Genomic DNA, 7,980 nt, shown 5'->3' with positions numbered 1-7,980 from the left:
GCACGAACAGCCGTTTTCAGAGTGGTTGCCATCTTGACTGTCGGACCAAAGTCAGCAGGCAGTCCATTAGCAAACCTCTCAATCTTGGAGAGTTCCGTCGACACTAGGTACGGAAACAACTTCATCTTCTCAGTAAATGCAGTAGCATAGTCATCTATGCTCATCTTCCCTTTCTTCAAGTTTTGGAACTCATTGTTCAGATCAATCAGATCTATCTCTGAACAATACTGCACCCTCAGCTGTTCCAAGAACTCCTCCCATGACATTTTCAGGGCTTCTCCTCGTGGCATAGTATCCGCCAACAACTTCCACCAACTCAAGACCCTAGTCTTCAGTTGTCTAACCGCAAAGACGGTTTTCTGTTTGTTGCTACAGTCGCAACTTTCAAATACCATCTCCATTTCGGAGATCCAATCCATTATCTCAACAGTCTTTGGGCTCCCAGAAAGACTTGGCGGTTTGGCGCCCAAGAAATTCTTGTACATACGCCCATCCTTGTTGTTTCTCCTTTCTGGATCGTTCCTTCGTTCCTCTTGAGTCCCAACTTGACTCACCATGCGACTATTGTTCCCTTCCTCCGATTGCTCGGGAATCAATTCCGGTTCCTCAATAGGTATGATAGGTTCATCCCTATTATTATGCAACATTTGTCGCATCTCCTCCCTTTGTTCGGCTAGCATAGCCCGAATCATGGCTTGCACCGCAGCCATTGTTATTGGTTTTGGTGCTGCTGCTACAACAGGTATCTGCTCAATCACTGGCGGTTGATTCCTGTTTTCATCTGCGTTTCCAACGCCACTCCTTGTTCTCACCATTTTGATCTACACACCGAATAATTTCACCTTATTACTCCAAACGATTACATGCTAGTTCTAATATCGTATACATACGCTTAGAATCCTAAACACATAAACCTTCAGATCCGGTTGGCAACAAACCGTAGATCTGAACAAATAATATCATATATGGCAACATATAACATTTAGCACATAAAAGCATTTTATGCAACTTTCCTAAAATAAACTAGTGCTCGTGTCTAAATTCCAACAGACACACACCTCACAATCTCCATTTAGCATCTTAAGTTTAAGTCTAGAAATCCTTCAAATTCCTAGTTCGCTTAAACTAATGCTCTGATACCAACTATGACATCCCCAAAATCTCGGCCAGAAAAGACCGATTTTCATTTATGCTTTTAAATATTTTCAGAGTAAATCCTTTTGATTTGAAAGAGTTGCGGAATTTGTTCCCAAAACAAAACATGATAAAATAATATTTATCGAAGCATTTCATCAAGAGATGCATTTCATTATATAATCAAAACTCGGGATGTCATGTTCCGATACAAACCATAAAGCATAAACGATAAACATTACAAGTCATTCAACAAATATATACATAAACAGACTTGTAAACAAAACAACAAGATGATCTATCCATCTTACGCCCTTGTGCCACTTCCTGTAATACAAATAAAACTGAGTGGGTCAGGCTTGGGAGCCTGGTGAGCATATAGGGTTTTCAACCCACAATAAATAAGTTATATTTAATTTCACCAACCAAACACTATCCCGATTACCCATTCCCGTTATCCTCACTTTACGTCCCTAAAACAACTATCTCAAGGGACCTAATCTAGGATTTTCATCGGGACGGACATCACTGCGAAGGGGTTTCCTCAACAATAGATATCCTAAAGGCAACCATGAGGGGGATAGAGTACACCGGTGAACACATCGTTCACAACACCTACAGGTTATGAACCTGCTAGCGTTCCACTGGACTGTCTAGAAAGAGTCCGTGGTCGTTATCCATACTTCGCTGAATAACTAGATCAACAACAACAACAACATCGAGGCCTCTCATCTGTTTATTACACACCAACTATCTACCCATGTTCTACCCAACATATTAGTAGATAAAAATATACATTTGTATACATAGTTTAAAGAAAACCTGTATAGCATGCTTGAATCAACACATATATCACATAACAGACGAGGCACACACACACATAACACATATCTCATAAAGAATATGCAGATCTATAAGATAGAAGAGAGTGAATACTCATTCACACATAACACAACCAAATATATACACATAGCACGTATTTTTATATAAAATACTTCGTATTATTGTATTAGAAGAAATAACTACACACTCACTTGATCAGAAGACGATCCGACAGCACTACGGCTTATAGAAGTAGTAATCCACAGCAGATCTGGAAGATCTCCTCGAAAATCGAACTTCTCGCGGGCAGAGCTTCGACTCGGGAACCGCGCTTCTCGGGATCTTCGGGATCTCGGGACTTGCCTCGGGGCTAGAGTATGATACCGGGACTTCGGGGTAGCTTCGGCACGAAAAACGATGCAAAAGACTAGAGAGAAGAGAAGAAAATGAACAACAAATGAGGCTGCCTTCGGATCCTTTATATAGAGGCTGGAGCCTCGGAGTACGCGGGGCGTACAGGCGTACGCAGCGCGTACGCGTCCGAAATCGTCATTGCATGCGTCATCCGAAGTGTCGACACTATCGGAGTTACGCGATAGCGTAACCTCGTACGCGGGGCGTACTCCAGATTACACCGGTGACACGGCTTCGGATAATGCCTCCGATTTAGAATTAAATAAAAATATAAAATGATTAATAAACTTCGGAAATTCATAACTTCTTCATACGAACTCCATTTTCGACGTTCTTTATATCCACGGAAAGGTGAGACCACGCTCTACGACTTTCGTTTAGACTCCGTCGGCTAATTTTGATTTTATTTTTATTAATTATTTTTAATAGGCCGCGACAGAAACTTTCGTTATAAATTCATAACTTCTTCGTTTGACCTCCGTTCTCGCCTAACTTTTTATCGCTTCGATACCAACAACGAGATCTTCGATTCTCATTTAGATTGCTTCGGCTAACAACCGCTCGATCTCAATTCGAGTATTTCAGGCTGTATACCGCTAAGCCGGAACTTCGATAAATCATAACTTCCTCATACGAAGTCAGATTTGGGCGTTCTATATATATTCGGAAACCTCGTTCCGACTACTACAACATTAACCAAAGATATTAAGTTTATTTTACACTTAAATTTTGACGCTTATTTTTATTCTTAATTAATCAGACCACATAATTAAGCAATTAAGCACAAAACACATAATACTCAAATAATACATTCTTATTATTTCAAAACGGGTTACAAAGGTTAACCTAGACTATTATATTGCTAAATATGGCAAGCCCAGAAACACAGGCGTTACATTTTAATTGGATTGAAACTCCTAGATTCTTTTGAGATCCATTGAAATTTTCAATGGCATGTTTAAATCTCAATTATTCCCTCTCAAGTTTGTGACTTGGGATGCCGAGGATCTCAAACAAGGTGTGAATAACCATGCAGATATACTTGGTGCCCTTAATCTTTATCACCTAATCAATGTGTCGGTTACCTACACGTGCTCCACCGATCTATGATAAACATTAAGGCACCCTTTGCCACTCTTACTAGTCCATGTTAATGTGTCGGTTACCTACACACGCTCCACCAACGACTTGGTAAGGTACAAAGTGTAATTTCATGGGATACCACCAATTTTACATTTTCCTAAAGTAACTCAGATTGGGAATTTATAAAAGGTTTAGTTACTTTATATTTTCATTATACTTTTAATGAGAATTATAGTCCTTGTTCTACCCGTTCGAATAACGACCCTCCACCAGTCAAGGAAGCAGTGGGTGAGAGTGGACACCCATTAAGCTGCCATTTTATGGGCAACAACCTTATACCCATTAAGCTGCCGTTTTAACTTATAATACTATAAAGTATAAGGGTTGAATTTTAACTTTTAAAACTCTAGGGTTTGGAATTAAAGTTTTCTAAAGCACTTTACAAATTCCAAAACTCGAGGGCAAGTTTTGAAACTATTCAAAACCTTTCGTATTCAATAACTTATGAGTTTAATGGTTTATTAAAATGAAGACTCTTCATTTTATGTAACATATGGTTCTTTAATGACTCTTAAAGAAATGACTTTTGGTAATGCGTAACTTGAGGACAAATTATGGACTCCATCAATAACATTTAGATCAAGAATTACATCATCAAACAATCTGCAAATAATTCCTATGATCTTACTAAAACTCATAAGCATGAACATTCATATCAACAATTTCAAGAATCATATAAACACATATAAAAATTAAAATTTTTGATAATAACCATTGTAAATGGATTAGCATAATCATTACACCATCAAAAATAGGTTTTATAAGTCCAAAACAGTTTAGGGTAAGGATTCTAGTCCATTTCCAGCAGCAAAACTCAAAATTATGCACACAGAGCCTCCAAAACAGTTTAGGGTAATGATTCTAGTCCATTGCCAGCAGCAAAACTCAAAATTATGCACACAGAGCCTCCTACTCGTCGAGTGCAAGAACCTACTCAACGAGTAGGATGAATTAACACTTGGAGTCGTTGAGCCCCCCCATGGACTCGACGAGTCTACTGAACAGTCAACAGAAAAATCGAATTTTTCAAGCATTTTGCATCAAATACAAAGAAAACAAGCCTAGGCTCTGATACCACTGATGAGTTTTGAGCATTCTAACACTCCTATGGTGTACATGCAACCTTAGAAACCTTGGATCTATGTTTTCTCTAATATTCTTGCAAATTTGATTTTTCCAAGGTTCTCATCCTAACTAACATGGCATGGGGTACTTGTAATATAAAACTAGTAGAATGACATACCTTTCTTGTAGCTTGGATTCCTTAAGACCTCGTGAGCCTAGCGCCCCAAATGTGATGTCTCAAATGTTTCACACAACACCACAACTCTTGGAATAACTTGAGAGAAGAACACTTTGACCACAAAATCAGCTAGCCCTCACCCTTTTAGTCTTAGTGCCGATTTTACTCCATGTGAGGCTCTTTATATAGTGTTTCACAAGTAGGGTTACACCATGCAAACCCTAATGTGCATGGATTTTCATTTCCCCCATGATCTGTGGGTTAAAACCTCCACGGAGCATCCATGGAGCACCCAATGGGTCCTTGTCCAATCTAGTGAATCATGAACCATAAGCCTATTATATAAGAATGAATTATTTACAAATCAATCCCCATATATTTAATTACTCTCTTTTTTATCACCAAATTAATTCCAAATTAATTCTTGATCAATACTAATTAAATAATATGATTTCATATTAATATATTAGAGCTTATAATATATTAACAAATCATAAGTGTCCTTTTTCTCATTTTGTCTATCCAATTGTTATGATGCCATGCAACCCAAATGGACCATGCCAAACCGGGTCAAGTACATACTAAATACAGTTATGGACTTAGACACCTTATCCAACAGTACTTTCAAGACATAAAGATGGCAAGGTTAAGCCAGCCTCCCCAGGTATTTACACTATTCTATATAAAAACTCATCACATTCAAATTCTTTTGTTCTTGATCCAGGGTGTGGTTTTCACATTTTCTCTGACTTGTAGGGACTAAGAAAAAGTGAAGATGTGGAGCATGGGAAGATGAACCTAATTATGGGCAATAGGAGATCGTCACTTGTTACCAAGATTGGCGTTTACTCTTTAGTGCTTACTAGTGGGTTATGTGTAGATTTAAATAATTGTTGCTACTCGTCTGAAATGACAAGAAATATTATTTTATTTCATGGTTTATATAGACAAGGTTTTAGATATTCTTTTGATAATGAGAATAGTTCTATTTATGTTTATTATAATGGTGTATTTTATTTTGAAGCATTACCTTGTGATGGCGTGTATGAAATTGTGATGGCTGTAGAGTATTTAGGACATAGTGAGTTGCAAATTGATTTGTATAATGGTTTAGACAAAGCATGATTATGACATTTTCATCTTGGACATGTCAACAAGAAACGCATTGCCTAACTCCAAAAGGATGGAGTGTTAGAATCATTTGACTTAAGTTCAGATGTTCCATGCGAATCTTGTTTACTTGGAAAGATGACTAAATCACCTTTCATGGGTTCTTGTGAAAGAGGTGAAGGATTGTTGGATCTCATACACACAGATGTGTATGGATCCTTCAGATCCACCACAAGGGATGCAAATCGATTCTACGTGACTTTTACCGGTGATTATAGCAGATATGGATATATTTACTTAATTAAGCATAAATCAGAAACCTTTGAAAAGTTCAAAGAGTTCAAACATGAAGTCGAAAATCAAACAGACAGGAAGATCAAGATGCTCGGATCTGATAGAAGTGGTGAGTATCTTAGTATCGAGTTCCACGACTACCTCAAGGAATATGTAACTGTTTTACAATCGACAACTCCTAGAACACCACAACTTAATGGTGTGGCGAAGAGACGTAATCGAACCTTGTTAGACATTCTTCATTCCATGATGAGTCGAGCTTCACTTCCAATCTCATTATGGGGTTATGCCTTTGAGACTGCCACCCACATTCTTAATCTAGTCCCAACAAAGAAGGTTGCCAAAACACCTCACGAAATGTGTACATGGAAGGTTCATTCATTGGCACATATCAAGGTTTGGGGTTGTGAAGCTTTCGTTAGACGAGAGAATCACGACAAGCTTGAACCTCGAAGTGGGCAATGTATTTTCATTTGTTACCCAAAAAAGTCCTTTGGATACTTGTTCTATTAACCTAGTGAGAACATGGTATTCGTAGCACGAAGGGGAGTCTTTCCCGAGAGAGAGCTCATATGCAAAGAGGACAGTGAGAGTACAATTGATCTTGAATAAATTCATGAGTTAAAAGATAAAGGAACCTCTAACACTAGCACTCAACCTGAAGAAGAAGCTCCTGTTGAACCTACTGACAATTCATTACCTCTTAGACGTTTCACTCGAGTTAGAATGACACCAGAGTTTTATGGTTTCCATATAACTACAGATGGTGATACGTTTATCAATGATAGTATATTAGTAAATTTGGATGAGCCTTTTAACTACAAAGAAGCCATGACGGGACCTGAGTCTGATAAATGGAAAGAGTAAATGGACAGCGAGATCCAATCCATATATGAAAATCAAGTTTGGAACCTGGTTGACAATGCACCAAATCATAAGAAAGTTGGGTGCAAATGGATCTTCAAGAAGAATACCGACATGGATGGAAAAGTACACATTTTCAAGGCACGACTGGTTCCAAAGGGCTTTACTCAAACCCCAAGGGTTGACTATTGTAACATCCCCCTCTGGCACGTATCACAATATTGTCCGCTTTGGGCCACTCGGCACGAGGACTTCCCAGGGGGTCACCCATCCTGGTACTACTCCCGCCCGAGCACGCTTAACTGCAGAGTTCTTATGGGATCTGATGCCCTCACGGCTTTAAAACGCGTTGTGATAGGGAAGGTATCCACACCCCTTATAAGGAATGCTTAGTTCTCCTTCCCAGCCGATGTGGGATCAGATCTAACCCACTTTCACCCCCCATTATAGGGTTCGACGTCCCCGTCGAACACATCGACCTGTGCCCTAGCTCTGATACCATTTGTAACATCCCCCTCTGGCACGTATCACAATATTGTCCGCTTTGGGCCACTCGGCACGAGGACTTCCCAAGGGGTCACCCATCCTGGTACTACTCCCACCCGAGCACGCTTAACTGCAGAGTTCTTATGGGATCTGCTGCCCTCACGGCTTTAAAACGCGTTGTGATAGGGAAGGTATCCACACCCCTTATAAGGAATGCTTAGTTCTCCTTCCCAGCCGATGTGGGATCAGATCTAACCCACTTTGTCAATTGTAACGCCTGTGTTTCCGGGCTTGCCATTTTTAGCAATGTAATAGTCTAGGTTAACCTTTGTAACCCATTTTGAAATAATAAGAATGTATTATTTGAGTATTATGTGTTTTGTGCTTAATTGCTTAATTATGTGGTCTGATTAATTAAGAATAAAAATAAGCGTCAAAATTTAAGTGTAAAATAAACTTAATATCTTTGG

The 7,980-nt window shown here is 39.0% G+C and overlaps 1 pseudogene; it reads right to left on the bottom strand.

The window, feature by feature from the left end:
- Window positions 1–7,258: 7,258 nt before the first annotated feature.
- On the bottom strand, window positions 7,259–7,376 carry LOC145060687 (5S ribosomal RNA; annotated as a pseudogene).
- Between the last annotated feature and the right edge of the window lie 604 nt (window positions 7,377–7,980).

The sequence above is a fragment of the Lactuca serriola genome, chromosome 6, assembly GCF_051521515.1.
Source record: "Lactuca serriola cultivar US96UC23 chromosome 6, Lser_US96UC23_V15, whole genome shotgun sequence".
Classification (NCBI taxonomy): domain Eukaryota; kingdom Viridiplantae; phylum Streptophyta; class Magnoliopsida; order Asterales; family Asteraceae; genus Lactuca; species Lactuca serriola.
Note: the sequence above shows the minus strand (reverse complement) of the source record. Positions and strands in the feature narration are given on the sequence as shown.